The following is a 26,123-nucleotide window of genomic DNA, read 5'->3' as shown; positions in this document are numbered from 1 at the left end:
TGATTGGTTTCTTTTGCAATCCTAGGTATTTTATACATTTAAAATACTTCAGAAAAGGGGTCCATGGCACACAAAAAAAGGTTAACACTTCACACCCCCCACCCCTCCATCTACATTGTCACTTGAAGTTCCTTTCCACATAGGATTCTGTGAAAACCTTCCTATCTTGGGCCCTCTAGTGGCAAGGCCACCACAAACCACGTGGACATCACACTGTGAGTGACTTTAAAGGGTCAACTCCCCAGACTGCCAGGAAAGGGAGGAAGAAATTAAGAGGGAAATTGGCCTTGTATGTCAGACTAACAGAAGAATTGTAAGTTTAAAGCCTTATTTTATAGGTGAGGAAACTGAGGGCCAGAGAAGTTTAAATGAGTTACCCAGAGTCACACAGTGTCCAAGGTGGAATTTGAATCTAGGTCTTCCCTGTCCTTTATGCCTTCTTATTCTCAACCTCATGGAATTGAATGGGAAGGAGAAGTTGAAAAATAGACATGACAAGCAATGCAGAAAAAAATTTATTAGTGCATTTAACCTTATTATAGATTTAATCGTTTTATAGCACCTCAAAATTACAAAGAAAAGGCAAAACAGGACTGGAATCAAATCACGTGGATTCATTCACGTGTCCAAAGAGCATTTATCCATTAGGTTGTCTCTTACCTCTGAGTTTCAGAAGCTTCAATGCAGTTGCAGTTGGTTACTAAGAAGTGTGCTCTTTTTTTCCCCCATGATTCGTGCTACGACTAACCAATCAGCCTTGCATAGCGTTCCAGGACTGCTGCTTTTCCCCCTACATCATAACCGATTTCAAATGGTGCTAGACAAAAACAGACTCTGAACACCAAGAGAAATCGGTCAGCCTGTGTAAGAGAGAGGTCCAGTAGGATTTGTGGAATTCTGATGTATTATAACAATGGCTGACATCTTTGCATGTACAAATAACCTCAAATTTTCAAGCAAGTAATAAACAGTTTTTGCCCAGGGGTGCTACAGCTACCCTTCTCATTATTCCAGAAAAACACATCACCACTCAATTGAAGACTAAAATCATGACATTCATTAACCAAGAAGTGTTTATTTTATGAAACTACGAGGACCCTACCACGCTTGGGCAGGACTGTTAACTAATATTCAAAAAGAGTATTATCATATTTATAAAATACTGTCATACATCCTCACAACAACCCTGTGAGGTAGGTAGGTAGTGAGTATAATATCCATTTTGAAGAAAAGAAAACTGAGATTCAAAGCCTGTGACTAGTCCAAGCTCACACTGCTAGTAACTGGTTGAGATTAGAACCTCAGGTCTTGAGATCCCCAATCCAGTGTTTTGGTTTGTTTTTGTTTTTTCAACTGAGCTATGCAAAACTGGCCTCAGTTCCTCATAGCATTATCATTGGAGTTAATACCTTGAACGTGATCCTACCCCTCAGTTTGATTTTTATGACAATTATCCTCTTGTGGAGGGAGTCTTTTCCCAGTTCAAATGGCAAATCTAAAAAGCAGATGAGCCACTAAAACGTATGTCCTTCCTTGCCGCAATTCTTACTCCTAAAACACTGATTTCAAATGGTGCTAGATACAGAGATGGAAAAATCTAAGCCACCATGTGAAACCAGCTTCCAGAAGAAGAGCAACATCCTGAAGAGGGGGAAGCCTCAGTCTCTGTTCTGAGATGGAAGGTCTTCTTCCTCCTCCACTGGTGACAAAAGGTGCAATTATGATCATGGCACAGAAGGAGACAAAGTTAACATAATGGCGACTAGAACAATGCAGAAACCACCCTCCTATTTTCTAAGAGGTGGCAACACAAACCCCTTTCTGTATTAACTTTATACTATCAGACCAAAAGAGATCAGATTAATCATGTTATTGCAGACATAAACAGGAGTTAAAAGCTCTTATTGCAATGCACCATTAGCTCTCATATGACAAGGACATTTTCCCCACCTACACCAGCATTTTGCCTCCTTCCATTGAAGGAGATTTAGCACCCACCTGTGGTTTCTTCTCCAGCCTGTGCAGGAACCATTGACAGTTTTAGTTGAGGAGCCCATCTCACACGTATAATATAGATGGGGGATTTTCCTGGTTTGCCTGTAAATGGGCCTCCCAAAAGATTTTTCTAAATCAGGCCATATGCCATGCATTAATTCTCCCCATACTTCCCCTTCCTTCCCCTTTCTACCTAGATCAGGGGTTCTTTAAGTGTGGTCTGTGAACTTTAAAAAAAAAACTATTTTGACAGTTTTAATAATAGATAGAATTTGTTTCCATTTTAATCCTATTTTAATTTCATGTTGGGCATTTGAAAACAAACTCCAAAACCCTGTGTTTTGAAGGAAAGGGCATTCTGACAGGTCAGATGTTCTCCCCACTGTCTCTAATACAATCCCCTCCTGCCCACCTTCTTTCTTATACTAGGAGGTACTGGGCATGTTAACTAACCTCAGACTAGCAGTTCTGCCCACTGCCTGGGCACACACCTGGCAGACAGCACACGAAGCTGGGCATGCCCAGTGACGTTGTTCCACTTTCCTCTTGGGGGAAGAAGGGATGGGGCTGGGCCAGTCATGGGGTAGGTTCTGAGCTCAGCGCCAACTTTCAAGCATACCCTCCCTACTTCCCCTACAGTATGATATGGCTAGAAGCTGGACCCGGGCTGCCCACCAGCCCCATTTTGTTATCGGGACCTGTCTCTGCTAGTCTTATGACCAGGAACAGTAAGTGGGGGAGGGAGAGCTGGAGGAGGAAGTTTCACAGTCTAGTGCATTCCCATGGGGGGGGGGAGAAGGGGGAGGGGAAGGAAAGGAAGGAAGGAGACAAAGGGGAGGGGAGGGAGGGGAAGAAGTAAAGGGACATGGGGGGACAGAGAGAGAGAGAGGAGGAAGGGAATGAGGGGGAGAAGAGGGGGGAGAGAAAGAGAGAGACATACATAGACACTTCTCTTTAATGAACTCTGATGTCTCCCCTTTCATTTCTTTTTCTTTCCCCTCCTGTCAGGAATGACGATTGCTGGTGGGGGCGGGTGCCCAGGTACCAAGCCAACTGGGTTCTCGCCCGACTCTATCCCAGGCCTGGCAATCTCCCTCTGGCCGTTACCCATCATGCACTTCTGCCTCTTTCGGGGAGACCTCGCCCTCTTGTTTTCAAAGTTTTATAACAGTACTGTTTGTTGTGGAGCAGATTAAATTCTTTAGAGGTTGGGGGGTGGCTGGAGAAGAGTGAGAAAGTCTACTGGAGCCAAGAGATTAAATCAATTCCTTTCTCAACGCAGAGTTCACCTGTCTTGGAAAGGGACCAGCAGCCAGGAACATGTGTTCTCTCTCTCTCTCTCTCTCTCTCTGCCCTCTACCCTCATGCCCTCCTTCTCTTCCTGTCCTGGGGAGGCACTCTGAGTCTGGCAAGGACATGCCTGGTTGCATGATCAAGGGCTGGGGCTTTAATGGTCAATGAGCCAGGGTTCGAGACAAAATGAAAGCAACTGAAGAGAACAGGAATGGAGAAACTGACCTGTCCCTCCCCCCTCCCCATGACCAGCTGAAGATCACTGAACCCTGTGAAAATGCCCCAGGCACTCCTATCCTGATGATGGGATTGCTCATCTTCCCCAAGGCTTTGCACCTTGGTCCTGGACCATCCTGAGGTCCTATGGGCAGCGCCTTGGAGCTCAGTCTGGGCAGACAGCTTCTGAAATGAGCTCTGGCTTATATATAAAACTTTTTTTAAAGGTTAAGTGACTCAACACATTTTCATAAAAATGTGCCCTAATGCACATTAATCAGTATAATGCAATGTGCTGAATATATGATGAATGAATTATGAGAAGTGCATATGTAAGCCGTTCTCTACACACAAACATGAGGGGAAGCAAGGGCTGGTGGACAGAACACTGGCCTCAGTCAGGAAAACCTAGGTTCAACTCGCCTCTGACACATACTGGTGTGACACTTGGCAAATCACTTCACCCTTCCATGCCTTAGTACAGAAATGGGGAATGTGTGGCCTGCAGGCCCCACCTAAAGACCTACAGACTGAATGTTCTCTAGACCAATGATATCATTGCCCCCAAACTTAACCACATATCTATCCACACACAGCCTGCCCCTATGCATATATCTCTATCAACTTACATGCACATGTCAGAGGAAGTTCACATGGCTGTGGGTGTGTGGTCTATGAATGGAGCGGGAGAAAAATGAAGAGTCAGGAAAGACAGATTGTGGGAAGAACTTTAGATTTTGAGCCCAAAGAGCTGGGTTTCAGGTCCGGCTCTGCTACCCAGGCAAGCCACGACCTCTCTGAGCCTCAATCTTCTCATTTTTAAAATGGATGGGAAGGAAAACACTTTTGGAAACTTTACAGCACAACAGAACTGTGAGCTATCCTAATCACTGTCCACTAAAACCCTGTTGGCTCCTTTCCTACACTTTCTAGTAGCCTAGGAGGGAAACACCAAAGGCAGAGAGAAGTATGCCACTGCCCCGCCCCCGATCCCCGGGTGATGGAACGCAATGAAGACACATCTATTAGGCCTTTACAATGTGTTGTGCATTATGGTAAACATAAAAAAGCAAAGACAGTCCCTGCTTTCAAGTAGTTCACACAAACAACAGATTTTGCTCTTCTATTAAAATCTATACTTACCTGTAGCCTTATTTATGTTTTCAGTCTCTGGACCTTCCAGTTCATATCTAAGAAATACGCACACACACTTCCTGTTCCCCAGGTGAGGCCTCACCTTAAACTGCTAATACTCATCCACCAGTACCCAAGCCATTTCAGCTGGAGAGACGGTCATTTCCCTGTAGATCTCTACCTTATCTGCAGGTAGGGCTACAAGGCAGGCAGGGGATGCACTTCACCCCTCCAACCTTCAAAAATCATCTCTGGATAATGGTGCCAGGCTCACACCTTTCATTGTGTCAGGCCACAGAGCTCCCTCCCACACATCTTCAGAATCCCTGGCTGTGGGGGAGGTGGGCAGTGCCCAGGCCTGTGGCTACAGGTCCCACCCAGCCTGAGGCTCCCCCCTGGGAGGGATTGGTGGGAACATGCCCTGTTGGGCCTCTTTTCTTTTTTTTTTTTTTTTGCCCTCATAAAAAAAGCTATTTCTGGGGCAAGTTCCAGGAGCCCACACAGTCAGGTTATGGGGTAGGTTGCCAGGACAAAGCTATTTACAACAACACAAGCCTCTTAGCTCAGCAGCTACAGCAGAGAGCAAAGAGAAGCCCAGAAGCAGAAAGGGGGTGAGTGCCACGGTACCCCTATAGTCCTACAGCGATCTGAAAATATGGCAGTCATAGAACTACGCCAGGGCCAAAAAAGGCTCTTGAAAAGTCACTTACACCTAGCACTCCACTTCCATAAATCCCTAGCCTGAAGTCAACTCTGATAAATCAGCCCCTTCTTCTAGAAAACCCCAGCTACTGTCTACTGATCTAGTTTCTCCTGATCTGATCAGGAAGTTCTGCCCAATGTCTAACTGAAATCCACTACACTGCAGCCTTCTGCCTATCTACCTCCACGAGCTGTTCCTTGTCCCCCATGGAGCATCCCCTCAGAGACTGGAGGGCTGCTGCTTAGCACATAAGAACAGTATTTCAAGAGACTCACTGAGAGGTCACTAAGAAGAGGAAGCCCCACCTCCCTTCTCACCTTCCCCAGCCTCACAGAGTCACTGAGCACCACCAGTGGACTCCTCTGTGAAAGGAAATTGCTTTAACCCCACTTCTTACTGCACATTTGAAAACAAAACTTCACCAGGAAACTCAGACAACAGGAACCAAATACAACCCTTCAGTCTGGGTCATCCCAAAGACTCAGCAAAGCAATGCTCCTTATTTCTGTCACTCCATCCCCATGAACGTCCCACCAGCTCACAGTTCCTCTATCACCCAAAGCCATAATGGTCAAGGAATGCAAGCTGACAAGAAGTAGGGCTTTATAAACTCTCTCTCTCTGTCTCTCCCGTGCCCCCCCAAGCCCAGGCCCAAAAAGCAGGGATTCTGTCACTCAAAATCCATATTTAAATGAGCCCCAAAACAGAACTCTTAAATAATAATTGCTCCAATGCTTCAGGGATCTATGATTTAATTGGTGTGGTTGCACCCTCCAAGGAAGCAGATGGCAACCTCTCCACACCTTAGCAGATATAGTCTATTTGCTTCTGTAGCCAAAAGAATTCATCACCTAGTGACCAGCCTTCTGGTTGACCAGCCTCTCAGCACTTCTCCAAGCTGATCTTTGGAAGACAGCCATATAGGCCTTCACAGGCCCAATTAAATATAACGTTTTGAGACTTGGATGGATCTCTGAGCTCAACAGTCTAACTCCCTCATCAGGGCAGAGTGAGGACCCCTCCACGCCTCTTCCTCCTGTGTCATTCATTCTCATTCTGTCTTTCCAAGTCATTCAAGGAAGATCCAGCCAATGAACTGGAGACAACCTTTAGATAATCTTCAGTGGACCTGTGACCTCATCAATGTGGTTACTTCCCCCAACTATGCATGCCATCACTTTCCTGTAATCCATGTCAACCCCATAAATCTCCCTCACCCTTACCTTCCTAAAGAAGAAGATCTTGGTTATTACTTGCCAAGAAAAAAACAGCCCATTCCTCATGAGCTCCCTTTCCCCCCTATTCTATGTTTCAAAACTTGGTCCATTCTCCTCTTCTTGGAAACCATTTCCTCTCCATGGCTTTTGATGATAATGTTCTCTCCTTATTCTCCTACCTGTCAAACCACTCCTTTTAAATCACTTTGCTCCACCAACTTTGCCTAGTATATCTTAAGCCTCTATTGAAGGCCCTCTTCTTTTCTCTCTTTATGTACTATATTGGTGAGCTTATCAGCTCTCCTGGAATCCAATATCATCCCCCTGCAGAAGCCTCTCACATCAGTATATCCAGCACTAACCTCTCTTCTGAGCTCCAAGCCTGTTTTACTAACTGCTTGTTGGACACCTCCAAGTGGATGTCTCATAGGCCTCTCAAACTCAACTTGCCCCAAACAGAACTCATTATCTTTCCCCTTACACCTAGCCATCCTCCCTGTCTCTTCACAACTTGGGAGTCACCCTTGACTCTTCCTCTTCCTTCACTCCCTATACTCAATCAGTTGCAAAGTCTGTTGATTCTACCTCTTCTACATTTCTTAGATCACCACCCTAGTTCAGGCAGTCATCATTTTCTGCCTAGACTACTGCAACAGTCTCCTAATGGAACTTGCAGTTTCCAATCTCTCCCCTCTCTAATCCACTCTCTACATAATTGCCAAAATAAATTCTCCAAACCCTAACTCTGATCATGTGACTCCCTTGCCCAAAAACTGTCAGGGGCTCCTTATTATCCCTAGGATGAAATACAAATTCTTCCCCTTGGTATTTAACGTCCTACACAACATGGCTCCCATCTACCTTTTCAGGACGAGTTTACTCTCCTCCACACCCTCTTGGTTCCAGCCAAACTGGCCGACCTCCTGTTCCCTGGAGTGGGCCCTTCCATCTCTCACCTCCGTGTCTTTGCAACTTTCCCCTCTTCACCTCCGCTTGTTAGAATCTCTAGCTTCCTTTGAGGTTCAGCTCACTGACCCTTTTCTACAAGAAACCTTCTTGATCTCTTTAACTGTTGATTTTCTCTTCTCCCTTCATCCCAAACAATCATCTCTATATTTATGTTTATATGTTGTATCCCACCCCCACCTCAGTTGAAAGTTATGTTTCTTGAGGATGGGGACCATTTTCTATTTTGACTTTGACTCCTCAGCATCAATCAGTGTCCTTGCACACAGTACGTGCCTAACAAATGCTTATTGGTTTGGACCAGAAATCTTCCACAGGGATTGCTTACCTTCAGATGGATACCAACAGAGCCAGCAGACTGCACACTGGTTCTCTCTCACTCTCCACATGATTGGCCCACTTTCCCTGGTTATACATCTTGCCGACAACATTCTTTATGCCATTTCTCTTGCATAACTCATATCTGGTGACACGTTGCAGCCAACTCAAGTCGCCCACCATCACTTCTCCATTGCCCTTGGCATGACCCGCAGCTTTCGTTCTACAGAGACTTGGTGTTCCATGACTCATTGCCACATGGCATCCTTGGACAACTGTTGTTAGAAGAGGCCTTTGTTTCAGACCCATCGAGCCTATAAATCCATTCAAACCCATGAATAACAGCATACATTCTCTTAAAGAGTAAATCAATGAAAGCAAATGCCCTTCCCCATCATTATGGAAACACTATTGACCTGAACAGAGCATATTTAAATTAATTCCAGTTGTAGTAGTGACAGTGCTCAAGAGGCCACATAGATCACTGGCAAACCTGAGTATGTGACCTGTCAGGGGCTAATGGGTATCTGTGTCAGGTGGTAGAGTACATAGAGTGACGAGATCAAATCCTGCCTCAGACACTTAGTTAGTGGCTGTGGGGCCCTGAGCAAGTCACAACCTCTCTGGGCCTCTGCATCATCTTCTATAAAATATAAGGACTGAACTCAAAGACCCCCAACATCCCTTCCGAGATCTATACCTATGATTCTATGAGCCTATTCCTAAAAAGTTCAGAAAAGCAAAATTTACCAGAGGCCTGAAGACTTCAAAGATAGCACCTCCTACATGGTGTGTTAGTATACTGTTCCTTATTCAGGGAAAATGAAAGTACAAGAAAATATCCCCTTCAGTATCTTACTGCTCACCTTCTCAATAGGTGGGGAAGGGAGAGGATTTGGAACTCAAAATTTAAAAAATGAATGTAAGAAAATTGAAAGGTAATTTTTAAAAAGAAAATATCCCTTTTAGGTATGTAGTTTAATTTAATAAATGGAAGCACTCTCAAAAATATAATTGTGATACTGAAGGTGATGCATTCACTCCCCCCAACCCTCCTATTTCCTGTGACACATTAGCCAGCTCCTCAGACTAAGGTCAGACGTTTGTTGGCTAACTCCAGTAACCCATAACTTGGAAGTATGTTAGGGGAGATTCACAGCATCACTTACCTTACTTAAGAGGAAGACACATATCTCAAAGGACTCTGCTACAATGTTTTAAATAGCATTTAATAAATAAACACCCAACTGAATGGAATCCTTTCCTAATGGGAATGAGCTTGGGCTAACTCTGCATCTTCAGGAGCTTCAGCAGTGAGCAGTCTCTCTGTGGTGAGATTCTACCATGGGCAGCCAATCCTCCCAGTATTAAACATGCAAAGCTAAATGCATTTTAACTTTGCCTCATGCCAACTGTGCAACTTAGTTGAGTAGGGAAAAGGCAAAACCACTAGAGGGAAAGAATATTACAACCTGCGCCCCCAGCCAAGAAATAAAACTCCAGCTCTAACCTGCCCAGATGGTCAGAGCAGCACAGAACGTCTGAGCCGGAAGGGCTAAATTAGGGAGAATTAGTCTAAATCCTTCCTCTGCAAAGGAGAAAACCAAAGTGTGGGGGGAGGACAGAAGGACTTGTCCAAGGTTATGCAGCTAGTTTGTGGCCAGAATGGTAACTAGAATACAGTTCTCCTGACCCTGGCCCAATCCAGTACAGCTCCTCTCAGTTATTCTACGCTCAAAAGAGAAACTCACAGGTTATAATCATAACCTGGTAAATGTCTCCAATACAGGCAGACAGATGGTTTCTGGAGAAATTTGCTTCAGGAATTCAAAAGATCAGTGATTTAATCAGTTCATTCCAATCCAATAAGAATTTAGTCAGTGGCTAATATGTGCAAAGAACTGTGCTGGTCCTGGAGACAGAAAGATAGAATGAAAAAGGATGGCCTGCCTCACCTCCCCCCTCCCCATCTCTCACACACATCATCGTCAATATGACATCATCTATCATCGCATATATATGTATATATACATATACATATATATAATATATTCAAAGTTTTCAAAGTAATTATAGAGTATGTATGTATGTATATATCTTTAAGGTTTTCAAAGTATTTTACATGTTATCACATGTGTATATCTCATGCATATAATCTCATACAGGTACCTGTAGATACATCTATGTCAGCTATTATTATTATAGAAATACGAGTTATTATTATTATTAGAGGAGAGTTTTAATGGTGGCAGCTAACTGGAGACATGGCTTTTGAAATACCACATTCATTCTTCAGAGAAGCTTTTGCAGGCCCCCTGACCCCCAGGGGCTCCTGCCCATTCAACCTTTGAGACGGCAGGGCAGTGGCAGCAGTACACCACTAGGGGGCCACACTATCCCACCTTCCAAGACACCACTGGGGAAGACCAGTCAATGGTCCTTTCCACATTTTCCCCCAAGAGTGGTTTAAAACCAAAAAACTGAAGCGGTTATGGTGGCTGTTGGTAGGTTGGTTTTTCCCCCGTGGATGGGATCATAGATGGGCTCTGAGGTTGGACTAAAAGAGAAAACTTCCTGAGACTAGGGCAGGTGACTCTGCAAGGAGGCACATCCTCTCTGGGAATAGACACTCAGAAATGCCTTCTCTGAACTCTCTGTCCAGCACCCACAGGAATCTCCATCCAACAACCCAATATTCTCTTCCATGGGCCCTAAAAAAGACCCATCTTCCTAGGCTACTGGTACTCCCTAGCCATCTCCCTTTCCCTAAACTCACCACCCAGGAGGGTGTCATGAAGAGGGGTGGGTGGCCTCTATTAATTTAATTAAACAAGCAATTTCCAGTTTTGAGAGTCTGTGATTCTGCAATTTCAGGAAGACCTGAGTTTGAATCCTACCTTAGACACTAGCTATGTGACCATGGATAGGTCTTTTTACAGCCTCAGTTTCCTTACCTGCAAAATGTGGATAATGACAGCACTTACCTCCTAGGGTTTTTGTGAGGATGTGTAAACTGCTTTATAAACTTTAAAACATGATATAAATGCTAATTATTATTATTATTCTTTACTGGGCATCTAAATGGTGCCATGAGTTACATGTGAGAAGCATGAAACAAGGTCTTCATCATGACGAGCTGATGAAAAATGAGACTCCTAATAAATCAAGCAACTGGGCAACAATGTGAGGGACCATAAAGGAAAGGAAGCATAGTCGAGAAAGAGCTGGTCTTGAAGCCAAAAAACCTAGGTTCCAGTCCTGTCTCCTATACATATGGGCCATGTGATCCTGGGAAAATTATTTACTTTCTCAAGGTTCCAGGTCAGCGGTGTCAAACTCTCCAGCAGAAACAGGGGACACTAAACCTTTCAGAACGATCCCTGTGGGCCGCTTATTGACTTAGTTTAAAAATCTAATATTATTTTTGTTGTATATTTAAATTTGTTTTATCAATTATTCCCCAATTATATTTTAATCAGGCTCCCTGAACTGGAGAGTATTGTGGTGGGTCACATATTTGACAACTATGCTCTAGGGCATTCTCTTAAGAGAGACAGGAGGAGGCTTTTTCCCTACCTGAGAGTTCCCTGTACCAATGAAATCATCCTCTGTTCTATGAAAGGCTGTTTAATCAGCTGCTAAATTGTGTGAATGTGGAGGCTACTCAGGGCTACTGGGTAGCAAGTGGCAAACTTGAATCTGAGTTCCAGTCCCTATCACTTACTCCTTAATGAACACTTCCAGCGGTCTTCAGTCTCCCTGAGCCTCAGTTTCTTCCTCTATAAAATGGAGGAGGGCAAACTAGCTGATCTCTAAGGTCCCTTTCATCTCTATACCCTGTGGTCCTGTACTGTACCCCAGCTGTACTCCTGAACTAGTAGTAACCTGCCCCCCAGTTCTAGGGACTGTGCCAGCCCCATTCTGGCCCTTCCCCTGCCACATCCTGAAAGACTCCTTCAAGGATGTTTTCCCCCTCCATCTCCGCCACCAGGTAGAACTATCCTTGCCCTAGCCCAGAGAGCTGGAGGGTTTTATTCAGAGAGTTCCCCAGGGTCCCTCAGCCTGGTGGCCCCAGTCCCCCCTCATCTGGGAGTCCTTCCTTTCAGCCAGTCCAAATTTCACATGCTATGACCCAGGTCCGTTTCCCCTCATTCTGTATTTCAGATAAGTCATGCCTTTCTTCATAAAAAGTTCCCATGGCTGCCCTGCCCCTCGACTGCCCCTGTGACCCTTCCTCAGCCACAGTGCCAACCTCTGACGTCAGTCATCCTGGCCTGAGTGGGCAGCCAGTTTGTCAGGGATGGGGATCCCAGAAATGAAACAATTCAAGGCTCAACTCAAGTTCAGCCTGACCTGCCTCTGCCTTGGAGGAAACAAATCCCGAGCTAGCTGCCCACACCCTAAGCCACGCACACATGACATGTCCCACCCTCAATCACCAATGACACTGTCCTACCTTGACCTTTATGACCCCCCCCAATGTCAGGGTAATGGGCACAGTCCTCCCCATGCTACCACCCCCACCTGCTCAGGAGAGAATCCCTTGGCACCTGTACTATCAGGATAATCAATCCACAGGCATCTGGGTCAGCCAGAGCTAAGCTGTGAGGCCTGTGGCCTGTGGGTGCATTCTTCACCAATGACTTGGCAAAGGCCGAACCCAAATGTTTCTCTGCCCTGACAAGTGCAAAGTTCTTACTGGCCATGCCTATGCTGGTGGAGGGAAGCCGGGGTGTCTGGGGGTGGGGCCTTAAAAATCTAACAGAGGCAGTTGCGGCTGTCCTTGATTCACTGCCTGACCTTCAGTAAGTCATTTCACCCCTGTAGGCCTGACATTCCTGACTAGGACATGAAAAGAATCAGCCCCACCCTTCCTGTTTCAAATAATAAGTCCCATGAGTTCAGTGGGGGGTGGTGTAAAGAACCCTGCGGTTTGGAGTCAGAGGACATTGGTAAGAACCCTAGTTGTGTGTCATCTTGGGCAGGTCAATTAAGTTCTCTGGACCTCAGTTTCCTTGTGTGAAAATGAAGGGGTTGGACCCTTTCAGTCTTAAATCTATAATCCTATTTTCTTGGGACTAGATGAGTTCTAAAGCCTCTTTCAGGGCAAAGTCTATGATCCTGCTTTGTATTCTGGAGCAGAAACGAGGGTCCAGGTATCACCACAGCAGCCCCCCCTGGCTGACCCAGGCCAGCAAGTCCCTACATAATTGATCCTGTGTTTCACCTGGGCCCCTCTCTCACTCTGGAGATTCCTGGACAGTTTAGGTGCCTCTTCTCCGTGGTCACGCTACTCTGTCCTTGGGGACCTGACTCACAGCTAAATGTCCTTCAGGTGACAGCTCTCCTCCCTCTGGCAACGTCTCAGCCCTTAGAAGCTAGAAAGTTTTCTCCAGATTGTAGTGTAGCCTGAGATTTCCTTCACTTCAGCCCATGCCAGGTCTACACGTCCTATTTTGAGTCTTTCTTGGCCTCTGTTCCTCTGTCTTTCTTCTCCAAATCTCGAAATCCCCACCCCCATTTCAGAGTTTCATGCCTTGTTTATGGACCCTATATCTACACTTCCTTGACAAATTGTCTCTCCCTCTCTTCTCTCTCTCCCTTTTATCTCTCATCTCTATTTCTGTCTCCCTCTATCTCCCTCTCCCTCTCTCCTTTTTCCTCTCTTCTCTCCCTCATCTTTCTTTTGTCTCTCCCCATCTCTCTTTTCCTTCTCCTCTCTCTCTCCCTCTCTCTCTGTCTCTCTCAGCAGTGGCCACACTGTTGGTACTGCACACACTCACCCCATACCTTCTCCCCTCTACCGTGCTGGGGCAGCTGGGAGACAGCCTGGTCCCCCAGATTCACCCACTCTATCTCCCTACGAGACATTTGCTTTGGGTCCCCTGCACAGGCCCTAGGGCTAGAGACCACATTATTCCTCAGGATTCTAATGACCTCTCTTTGCACAGTTCTGTGAGGAGGAAACCGAACCAGGCCCCAAACTCATTTGCTGCACTCCTGAAGCCCGAGAAAAGAAAAGCAAAATTAAGGGACCCCATGGTCACCTGTATGCAAATGGCAACAGGTGGCCTCTGCATCTCTGGGAAACACAGCAGGAGGGAGAAAGCAATCAGTATCAAGCAGACAGAGCATGTCCTGAGGTTGCCTCTGAACCAAGGCTCAGTCCTGCCATGGTGGCCTCTCCCCTGGCCAGGGCCAAGATCCCTACTGAACATTTCACAATACCATCCAGCCTGTGGTTGCCTAGAACCGTGACTAACTCTCAAGGGGAGACCAGTCAAGTCCACAATGCACAGACATTCCTTCCTCTTCTGAGCCAAACCCCAGGCTCAGACACCATCCCCTCCCTTCTTCCTCCAACCAGCACCTCATGGATCCATAAGACCTCAGCCGGACCCCAGAGGAAACCCAAACAGTGTCTTCAAGGCTCCCAGCCTTTGGGGTGAAAAAGGCAAAAAGAAAGTGCCAGATTTTTCTGGGGTCAACCTCAGTTAATGCTGACTCTTCTCTTATCAATGTGCTCCAAGAAGGATGCAAGGTAAGACAGCTCCAGACTCTGGGATCCCATAACAGAAGTGGGGGAAGGGGAAGTCATTGGTCTGGAGGTGGAGAACTGGGAGGACATGCAGATGGAGTGGAGTGATGGGAGCATGATTAGAGGAAAAAAAGTAGAAGCACCAGGGTGATACCGGAAACGCCAGCAGAGACAATGGCACTCCCTCCCCACATTCCAACTCTGCCAAGGGTGAGGCCCTATCCACAGGGACAGCCAGCTGCCCACTGGGCTAACCCAGACATCCCCAAAAGCTCCATTTCCCATTGGGAGCTTCAGACACTCTGGCCTCAGCCCCACCCCAGGCTCCCTGGTTCCTAGCTAGCCAAGGGTAGGCCCCACTGGAGACATCTTCAGGGGCTCAGTTGGCTTCCACGCTTGCATGTTCCTGGCTAAGGCTTAGTTACTCACAGAGAGAATTTCATTTCAAAAAGCCCCAACCACCTAGATCTAGGAGAAACTCCTTTCTGCCAAGTTCTTTGTCTATGAGTATGTTGGGTAAGGGGGAGGCAGGGGCAGTGGGGGCGGGGGAGTGATGAAGAAAGGAATAAGAGTGAATATAAAAAGCAGGGTTCCTGAAACCTATTCCTAATCCTCCTCCTGGGAGGATCTGAAAGCCCCTCACAGAGCCCCACAAAGACTAAGGTCTGAGACAAGCTATGTCAGAGGGGAAAATGTTCCAAGGCAGGCAAAGTGGGGACAGATCAGCCCGACAGAAGCTGGGGAGTGCCTGGGGTGGGGGGAGCCATCAGATCAAGGGCTCAGTGCTCTTACGGTATCTTCTCACGGTATCCAAAAGCACTATCAAAAGACAAGGCACGACTATTTTCTTGACGCAGACGGATTTGGTGTGGCTAATTAAAACAGGTCCTATTGGCCAAGTACATTACAGTGATTTATTAGTGGGGTAGAGATTTCCTGGTGACGTGGCCAGCGCTCCAAAGGACTGCTTTCTCATCCGTCACCATAACATGACCGATAAACCCCACCGCCACCACCCCCAGATCTGCCAATTGTCATTATTTTTATTATTGTTGCTATTATTGTTACTGGTGCTACTTCGGTGTCAACTGCTAGGAAATGTTTTGTAATCAGCCTGCTGGACAGGGTTCAAGTTTTTTTTTTTAAAGAGAGGGCAATCAGGGTCTTGGGAGTCAGGGTGACTCAGGCAGTAACCCAGCAATTTAGGGATGGAAGCCCAGGGTCCGGTCACCCATGTCCATAGTTTAACCTACGGACCACAGCCCCCAGCTGTGCTGCAGACTAGGACAAAGGCCATTCGTTTTTAAGGCAGAAAACCAGCAAAAAGCCTCAAAGAAAGATGCTTTGTGCTCCTGGCACCGCATTCCTTAATGCCCATCTCTCTAGGTGGGCTGTAAGGACCACGGGGCTGTTAAAACTAGCCTGAAGTCCTAAACTTTGGGGAAAAGGGATGGGGTGGGGCAAAGTTTCCACTCAGTTACTCAGGAGAATTCCGAGTCCTCCAGTTACCTTCCTCCTCCCTCCTCCAGCCACCCTCTTCCCATTATAGTTCTAGTTACAAACCGACACACCCAGCAACAACTCCTAGACCTCCCCACCCTGCCTATTCTAAGAGACTGCAGTGGGGCTTTCCCCTCCTTGGAATCCCCTTCAGTCCATCTCCCCCATTTCCACAAAAGCGTGGGTAAAGAGAGGAGGGCAATTATTTATCATCGTGTTGGAAGACCCCGAAGGCCAGCTAGTCGAACCCCCAAGTTTCACAGATGAGATAACTGGGCCTGAGCAGGGTCCTTTTCAAAACCAGAGGCATCAGGGGCAGGATTTGAACCCAAGTCGTCTGACGCCACAGCCAGGCCCATTTTTCATTTTTCCTTTAAAATTTTTTAACATTGCTATCTCTTGCTTTTCCCTCATCTTCATTTCTCACTGTCAGTGCTTTTTTTTTTTCCTACTGTACCATACTGTCCCCCCCTTTTGGAATATTCTCCACTGAATACCACTTGGGGATACCCCACCAAATGAGCTAACTGGTCAAGATCTGGTGAGGGGGAAAACAGTGACAGCAGGCCTCACTCATTTGGGAGGAATGCAAGGAGTGAAGGCCCAAGTAGTCTGACCAGGGCTAGTTTTCTAATAAGCAGCCCAATGACCCACTGGTCAGCTCGTGTCACATTAAACAAGCTCCCTCTGCACAGACCTACAAGTCCCTGGGCCAAGCAGCTCAGTTTGAGGGTGAGGCTGGGGCCCGTCAGGCAGGGGAGCAATAAAGAGGGAGCAACAAAGGACAGCAGACTGCCCACCCCATCCAAACCCGGAGCAGGACGTGCTCGTCCAAGCGTCCAGCTTCGTTCTGTGGGTAGCCCTCGTTCCCTGTTCTAGAAAAACTAGTTTCAGAAACTCAAAAAAATGAGTAGAGGGAGACTGGGGACAGTGTTTAACAGGGCTTTTATCGAAGGCTATTCTGATCTCCAACTCAGAGGCTTCTCTGCTCATACTCCTCTGTGCTTCTCCTAAGAGGGATAGGCATCGAAGTAAAAAATAAAAGGGAAGGAAAGCTAGGGGACCCAGTGGGTTAGCAGATGAGGAGGCAGGTCAGAAGGCTCCCTGGGCAAACAGGAAATGGAGAAACTGGAAGCTGAGATCCCTCATGGAGTACAGCTGGGTCTTTGTTCACATCACAGGCACTCAAGCTGTCTTCTGACCCCCAGCACTTTCCACAATGCACTGGGCCCCCAAGATCAGAGCCTCAGAGAGATGCTATCTAACTGGCTTTGTAGGTGAACACTGATCACAGACAGTCAAAGTCACGAGGTGCCTGTGGGGTATTCTCTCTCCTGTTTGAGCCAAAAGAGACTAACCCATTCCCTCCCAAGGGAAACCATTGATTCCTTCACTACATCAGCATCCGCCATAAGGGAGGTTATGTGAAAGAAGACATGAGGTCCCTTAGCCACATAATCCAACCAAGATGAAGGCTGCAATTCCCTCTTAGTTGCCAGTTCCCTGATAACATCACCCATCAGGGTCCAGCAGGTCACCCCTTGATGGAGAGAGGGACAGCCACATTAGATAAAAGCAACTTAACATCAGGCCACATATACATGGAAGGTTCCCAGCAAGACTATAGCATGATAGTAGCACTTGGCAAGAGGCCATATTGGTGGCATACAGGACCAATTAGCCTGGATTAACAAACAAACTCTATCACAGCCCCAGGCCTGAAGACAGTAAAGACAGACAGGATCTTCAAGACCATGGTGGACAACACTGTATCCTGGCCCTTCTCCCCCAAGGTGGGTAACAGGCATCTACTCTGCTTTATAGCAAGGAAAGTAAGAAGCTTATGAAAGCTGAAGGAATGGACTGGGGATCAGAGGTCAAGAGCTATTCCATGGATTTAACCCTACAACAGCACAATAGCAAATCTAGCCCACACACAGGCTGGAAAGGATGAAAGAGTGATGAAGGTGTATTTCTGAAGGCCTAAAAGAATGTGGCAAACACACGGACCACAGACAAGCCAAGACCACAGAAGGCCTGCAGGATATCTCCTCTAATGAAATCAAATGAAATAACGTGTGTAAAATGCATTGTAAACATTAAAGCACTACACAAATGCTAGTTATTATTATTGTTGTTGCTGTTAAAGCCAAAAGAGACCAACCCAGTCCCTCCTGGGCCATGACAGCTTCAACTTACCAGCGAGATTCTCCAGCAACGGATGTGCAGATCAGTATCCATCATGGAGGCAGGGAGGTTCTGACGGACCTTTTGAGATGAATGAATCCTGCATCCCTGCAAGGAGGGAAAGGGAGAGACATGAGCTCAGGTTTGAGCAGCTGACCCTGGAATGACCATTCACGACCCAGGTGAGGACCTATTGCTAAGGGCTGAGCAGTGGGCCTGGAACAGAATTCTCACAGCCTTAGCTGCTCTGCGATTGGTTTCTGCTCCCCCATCTGAAGCAGGTCCACATCTGAGGGGGCCCATTTCTTTCTCCTGAGAAGAACTGGTCTGTCGGACTGCAGAGCTTTCTGAAACGCAAAGATGCTCATATCATGCTATACAGACCTGAGAAATACGATTGAGAGTACCCCTGGTAAATACTTTGTAGAGAGGGAATGATCAGAGGAATCCTCAGCAAAGATCAGAGAGCATATTCAACTCTGCTAAAGGGGACCCAATCCAGCAAATCAAAGAGTTTCCCTGATGGCTCCTGCTACGTTTAAAAAAACCCCCCACAACATTTGGGGGTTAGTATGCATACCACGGAGGCTTGCTTTGAGGGTCAGTGAAGAAACGGGAAAGGATCCAGGGGATGAGTGACTATATTTGTGAACTCCTTGTGGACAGGAACCATTCATTCTTGACTCTGTACCCTCGGTGCCTAGCATTGTGCCTCACACATAGCTTGTTGTGTGAATTGTCCTGGCTTCCTGTAGTGAATGCCATCTTGGTCAGATTTCAAAGTTTATGCTCTGCACATACTCTTCGTCCTCTCCAAATTCTAGACGAAATTTTGAATGAACCTTCAGGATGTTCCATGGGCAAGGAGGTTAAGAGACCTGATTCTAGCTTTCAGGACATGGCAAAAATAGTGTGTGTGGAAGGGGGACAGAGAAAGAAGGGTGCTACCAAGCTAAATAAAACCTGATCTGGTTCTCTTCCTCAGTCCCCAAGCAGAAGATGCTTGCTCATGCCACAAATGAACCACCCTTATCCAATGACTCCGGGAAGCAATGGAGAAAATGGAGGGCCCCAGCTGCCTGGGTAATGGTTTGGCCAGGGTTCAGGGGCAGTGGGCAGCCCATCCTCTCCCATACCCTTGGGATGACTGGGCTGATGGATAAAAGGAACTCGAAATAAAATTCTGTCCAGGACGGCCAGCTCTAGAAAGAGCTAGAATCCTACGGCTGAAGTACCTAACAGTGCCTGGCACATAGTAGGTGCTTAACAGATAGAAATTTATTGACAATATGCAGAAAAAACCAGTGTGTTGAGAACCCTTTACATCATGAGAAAAGTAGCAGAGGAATGACCGAGTGGAATCCTCCTCCAAATTTGGACAAAGAAGGAAAATGGAAGCCCAAGACTGGTTTCAACCAGTAAACTGACCACTAGCTTAGCCCTGGTCTCCTCTCCAACAGGGGCCAGTGACTCAAGCCCTGACATACTCAGAGGCTACATCTCAGTGCCTCAATGAAACATAGACGGATGCAGGGACACTGATGTGCCTCCCCAGCTGCTGGTTTGTTCCACCCCGACCCTGACAGGAGGTGACATGGATGACTCCCAGAAAGGCCCACTGCCCAAGATAGATGTCTGCAATATGCCCCCTGCTCAAGGACTGGCCAACAGGGACACAGGAAAATTCCTCAGAGGATTTCTAGCCCAAGAAACACTCCTGACATTTGGGGGAGGGAATGCGAAGATCTAGAGGAAAAAAATACTGCTTGGCAGGTTTCACTTCTAAACCCCAAGGGCTGGCATTTTCTCCTCTGAGGTATACACTGGGCTATTGTGCTGTCTGACCCTGAGACTCTAGGCCCAGCCCCTTCTTCAGTCTGACCCCAGACCAGCTAATTTTCATGTTGATGGAGCATCAGACATGAGACTGAAAGCTCCCTCTCAGGGCTCCTGACATAATGAGTCATCTTCCAAGGGGGAAAAAAACCAAAACCCCAGCATCCATCACCAGTGCGCCTCTCTCCTTTCCCACAATTACCAACAGCTGCTTGTCAATCTCTGCTCCTGAAGCCCCAGAAATGAAAGGGAGGGGCCTTGGACTCCCTCCTTCCACAAGGCTCAATGTCTTCAGGAACCAGACAGTCATTATTGACACTTTGGGAGGGGAGATTTTAGTGGGAAAACTAATTTGGCTCCCAATGGGACTTCCACAGAACTGACTAACTCTCCCTAATTCTCTATGCCCTGCCTTCATGAATCCCCGCCTCGCTCCCTCGTACCCTAATGCTGCTTCAGCCACCTGACACAGAACCCCAAGCACACATGTGACCTAGTGCCTCAGGGGTTTACACAGAGCGTTCCTCACAGCAACCCTGTGAGGCAAGCAGTACCAATAGGCTTAAGCCCATTTTACAGGTAAGGAAACTGAGGCAGCTAGTATCTGGACTCAAATGCTGGTCTTCGGACTGTATCTAATGCTCTTTCCACTACACCTGGTGATAAAGACACATGGGACAGGCTTGGAGCATGCGCCTTCAACTTCAACGTGGTTCAAAGTAAGTGGGTCCCCTCCTTGAATTTGTTTTCCCATCTGCAGGACTGAGTACCACACACAAGCTCTCATCTCCTCTGCTTCTGCCAAACATGCTTGCAGAATGCCACTTCCTGGCCCCCAAAGGTCTCCCAGATGGAATCAGGCAACATGGCAGTGAGAGGCAGTGTGGCCTAGCAGACAGTGGCAGTCAAGAGACCTGGCTCTGAATCCTGCTTCAAACACTTACTAGCTGCTCAACTATGGACAAGTCACTGAAGGTCTCTGAGCCCCAATCTCCTCATTTATAAAAAGGGTGGCACGAGGATCAAGTGTAATGACACATACAAAGTACTCTTCAAACTAAAGCGCCCACAATAATTTGTGGAACTATTTTCTTTCACCAAAATTCTCTATAGGGGCACCTAGTGGTGCAGTGGATAGAGCACCAGCCGTGCTCTCAGACACTTACTAGCTGTGTGACCCTGGGCAAGTCACTTAACCCCGACTGCCACCCCTCAATTTTTTTCCTATACAGTCTTAGTTTTTTAGCATCTGAGAAGGTGAGCCCAAAATAAGTGTTAAGCTGATTCCTGCGGGCCTAGAGTCCCATACCCTGAGGACTATGCTGTCAGATATATTAGGGGGAACCAATAAGAACCAAGGCTGGAAAGAGAGCTGGAACCACAGAGAACCTAGAATGCCTTAGACTTGATCTTGCAAGTAATCAGGAACTGTTATAAATGTCTGAACAGGGCAGAGTCTTAACTTCTGCCTTTTAGATTACTTATCTCCTTCCACGCTTACAAGCTGCTCTCTGGGCCTCACTTTCCCCATCTGTAAAAAGAGGGGGGGCTGGACTGGATGGCCTGAAAGGTCTCTTTCAATACTACACTTATGATCCTACAACACATGGCGGCTATAGGCAGGGATAAGATATTATGAAGAGAGACTATAAACAACTTGGTCACTGACTGTACATAGAGGTGAAGAAGCGTGAGGAGGGACGACAAGATTTCAAGCCTAGGTAACCAGGAGGCCAATGGTGCCATTAGTGGGAATAAGAAAATCTGATGGTATGAGCAGGAGCAGGGAGAGATGACCAGTTCAATTTTGGCTGTGTTGAATTTGTGGAAGCACTGGGACTCCCAAGTGGAGAGGTCCACAGCTATCTATTTTTTTTTTTAACAAGACCTTTGATTACACTGGTATAAGGAATGTCTTATGAGGAAACTTCCTCTACAAATGCAGGGCAGCCCTTTCTCTACCATTTATAGTCAATTTTAGAAAGTTGCTCAGGGCACTGACTTTTCCAGGGTCATACAGTCCAGAAGGACCTGAACCCACATCTTCATGCCTCTCTATCCATTACATCTTGCCATCTGTTTCCAGCAGGTATTTACCAAAAGATAACTGGAATTTGGAAGAATATCCATAAAATGCCGAGGTTGGAGATAAAAGATTTGAGAGTTATCTTTATGGAAGTGTTGTGGTGAATCTAAGGGAGACAGATGGTCTGAGGGGGAGAGTGTAGTGACAGAAGAGAAGACAGATAAAGAGAGAACCTTAGGAAATAATACCTAGATTAAGAGGGTTGGGAGAAGGAAGAGATGCCACTGCAGGAGGCAGAGTAGTTGGGATCAAAGAGGTAGGAGGAGAATCAGGAGATGATGGTACCACGTTAGCCAAAGGAGGAGAGAATTTCAGGAGGGAGGGGCTGGCAAAGCCTCAAATGTCATGGAAAGCTTAAATAGGATAAGGACTGAAAAAGGCCATTGGATTTGGTGGGTCATTGGTGACCTTTGAAAGAGCGTTTTAAGTAGAGTGGTAGGGCTAAAATCTAGATGGCGAGGGATTAGGGTGTGAGTGGGTGGTGAAGTGAACCAGCCAGTGTGGAGAGATCTTTCTAAAAACTCGGCATCAAAAGGAAGGGAAGAGATAGGCCAATGGCAAAAGAGGGTTGCGGGCTGGAAGGAAAATTTTATGTTTTCTTTTTTTAAAGAATACAGGCAGCCTTAAAATGCAGGCAGAGGAGACAGGAAAGGAGTCACTGGACAGAAAGACTGAAGAGGTAAGAGAGGAAAGAAATAATGAATGGGGTGAAGTCCTGGAAGAGGCAGAAAGGAAGAAGCAGCTTCATGAAACAGTGGAAAGAAAACAGAATTCTGAGTCAGAAGACCTGGATTTAAGTCCTGCTATGTGACCTTGGTAAGCTAATTAGTCTTTTTTGGAACCTTGGTTTCCTCATCTGTAGGACAGCAATAACAATGTGCTTTGTCTACCTCTCGGGGCAGGATCAAACAAAACCATGTGGGTCACATGTGGGTCAAGTGCTTTTGGTCCCAAGGCATAATACCCATGTCATCAAGAATGCAGGTGGAAAGGAGGAGGGACAGTTCTTCCTCTGAGCTAAGAAGGAAAAGGCCCCCAGACCATCCTTTCCAGCCTCATCTCCCCTTCCTGCTTCTCCTGTATTCTATGTCCCAGCCAAGGAGCATTCATTTTGAACACTTTGAGGTTTGCAATGGGCTTTACAAATAGCATTTCACTGGATTCTTGCAATCATTCTGGGAGGTATGTGCTACTATTCTCTATGCTTTACAGATGAGGAAACTGAGGCACAGAGATGTTCAGTGACTTGCCCAGAGTTCACCTAGCCAGTAGTGTCTGAAGTGGGATTTGAAGAGGTCTATTTGCTGCACCACCCAGCCGCCAAATAGGATCAGGTCCCCCCACCCTACCTCCAGAAGCAATCCTTCCCTCATTAGATCCCATGGTACTTTGTGTGCCTTTTCTAAGTTGTACAATTCTCTGTGTACATATTTTACATTACAGACAAGGCGGCCAGTGGAAAGATGCAAGAAGAGCTGGGTTCGAGTCTTGCCTGACACATACTGGAGGTACAATCCCACACAAGTCACTGAACTTACTGGGGCTACAGGAAGCTCTCAAAGTGTCAAAACAGGCACTGATGTGCATTCATGGATAACAGGAGGTTCCCCATCAGGAGTTCTCTATACCAATGAAATCAGAGGTCCCCCTTCCATCCTATCCCCCCCTACATCATTTACCAACTAGACTGTAAACTTCTCGAGCTCAAAGGCAGCATGTTACCCCCTCCCCCAGGGCCTTGCACACAGCAGGTTGTTCAATAAATGTTGGTTAAATGAAAACAGGAAAGGGCACGTGGAGACTCAGAATTCTGAGGCATTGATGTTTTTTCTGGAGAAAGAACCTCAGGGGAAATTGAACCACCCTTGATCATCACCCTTAGTTTAATATTACTGAGAGGCTGTCCTTCCACCTGGGTGGTCTCCCTCCGTTGACACACGTATCAACACTTCGGAGATGGTCTCCCCAGTTTCCTGCGGCTAACCATCACCTGGTGAATGCTCTTCTGGTGACATGCATCTCTGCATTAAGACAGGCTGGTCTTAGCAGACATGTAATCTGCTGATGGACTACTCCCCATGGACTCTGCCACAGCATAGGCTTTGAGGACCCAGGATCTCATCCACTCCGTGAAGAGTCTTGGGAGGAGGAGCAGAGGGTGGGGGAAGGGATCATCGGGTGGCCACAATACCAAAAGAGACCACCTGGGGGCCGGTCCTCAAAGCTGTGAACCAAGGTGCAGGGGGAGCACCTCTAGGTGGCCCCCTAGAGGCTCTTCAGGGAGAAAGGATGATAAATTTCAGAGACGATGGAAGAAAGAGATGATGTAGCAAACAATGGGTGATCTCAGGAGGGGGTTCTCATAAGAAGAATCGACCCACCGATCCTTGTATCACAAGTGCCCTTTTATTCTAGCTTCTTTCTCTACACTCCCAACGACTCTCCCGATTTTCCATTATGGGCTGTATACGTGGGGTATAATAAGAATGCAGAGAGAAGAATCCAGGGCTCTCCAGAACTACAGCCACAACGTCGTAGTCTACACGGTGTAGCAGAGAAAGAGCTCTGTTTGGAGTCAGAGGACCCAAGTCTGACTCCTGGTTCTGGTATTTACTACTACCTACGTCACCACAGAAGAGACTCAACCTCCCTCAGCTTCAATTTTCTCATCTGTAAAATGAGGGGGTGACCTTCAAAGTACCTTCTACATCTAAGATTCAGTGATTCTTGACATACAAAAAACATCACGGAAACTGGCAAATACTCATTCACATACCATCCCTGCCGGGGACAGAAGAATGGGCTGCTGGGAACACCAGCCCACAGGACTGACCCTTCTCCTGTTAAGTGCTACGTCACTCACCCCAAAGGTCTTCACAACCCCACCCCAAACTACTTGAGGACTTTCTCTGACGAGGGGATTATTAGTCTGTGACTCCAAATACCTTCTGTCTTAGGAGGGCCCAACACAGCCAGAAGTCCCAGGCAGGGTCCTGGGTCCAAGGGCAATAAACATGTTTCTCTAAGTCTGCGTCTTTTGGGTAAGGGTGGGCACAATGAGGCCTTCCCAGCTCTGTCTCTGAGAGCCTCCTATCACTGCCGCAATGCCCACTACGTCCTCTGCGCTGCTTCTGCAGCTCTCCAGGTTCTCCATTTCCTCTCCCTCCCCCCACTGGCCCCCGCCCGTTCTGCGCAATCGGCTCGGCAGGACCAGAGAAGCCCACTCCACCAAGGCAGGGGCCAATGGAAGCCCCCAAAGAGGAGCAACAGTTAAGAATCCCAATTCAAGACCTCTGTGGACCCAGAGACAAACAACAAAAAAAGACAAGGGAAAGAAAGAGGGCCAAACAACTCTGTGCCACCCCATCGAAAAAAAAAATCTTACTTTTTCAGTCATCATACCTTTTCCTTTGGAAAGATCCCCCCAAGTGAGCTGAGTTACAGAAGGAAGCTGAAAGGCATCATTCTATCTCCAGGGCAGATGTTCCCAGGAAACCGCTGGTGACAAAGATCGAAGACAGGGGCACAGTAGAGTCTGCTCTCTCATCCACTGGGTGTTGCTGACTGCGTAACCACTCAGGGGCTGGTCAGCAACGCTGTTCGGTAATCTCTCCCCCGGCCAGGACCTTTCTTCTGTGTTTTCTGCACCCCAAGGGGATGTGCCAGAGGACGAGAGAAGGCATATAACAGTTACGTAAGATATGGGGTGGCATGAGCCCTCAGCGAAGAAACGGGGTGCAGTGCGGTGCTAGGGTGGATGAGAGGGTAGATGGCCCGGGCACTGAGCTGAGCTTTCATGACACACCAGGATGACGTGGTGAGGGAGGAGACCTGGTCTCGAGGGGCCCATTTCTTACCTGAATATCTATGGCAAACTCGGGCCCTCCATTTAAATGAAGGATGGAGATCCTCATAAACATTTCTTTTCCAGGTCTTTCTCCCCACCAACTCTCACTTCCCCCCAAAACCACCAACTGCTGTCCTAGTTTTTCTCTCTTCCAATCCTCCTCCCTTTAGATGGGAAGATACAGGTAAGAAAGCTCTTTCTTCTATCAACTCTTATCGAAAGCCCACCCAAGTGGGCAAGTGCATGGGCTAACATCCATCCAGGGGTCATTCCTCACTCATATCCTT

At 47.0% G+C, this 26,123-nt stretch overlaps 1 pseudogene across 1 annotated transcript; it reads right to left on the bottom strand.

Moving 5' to 3' along the window:
• Positions 1 to 502: 502 nt before the first annotated feature.
• LOC110222719 (uncharacterized) lies at positions 503 to 26,123 on the bottom strand (annotated as a pseudogene). The gene is made up of 7 exons (XR_013487313.1): positions 25,392 to 26,123; positions 23,902 to 24,010; positions 21,113 to 21,114; positions 18,080 to 18,175; positions 9,610 to 9,754; positions 7,853 to 8,156; positions 503 to 1,699 (listed from the first exon to the last, which is right to left on the bottom strand). The product of XR_013487313.1 is annotated as an uncharacterized LOC110222719 (transcript).

Source organism: Phascolarctos cinereus, unplaced genomic scaffold (genome assembly GCF_003287225.1).
Source record: "Phascolarctos cinereus isolate Bilbo 61053 unplaced genomic scaffold, phaCin_HiC Scaffold_5;HRSCAF=322, whole genome shotgun sequence".
Classification (NCBI taxonomy): Eukaryota; Metazoa; Chordata; class Mammalia; order Diprotodontia; family Phascolarctidae; genus Phascolarctos; species Phascolarctos cinereus.
This window is presented reverse-complemented; position numbering and strand designations above follow the sequence as displayed.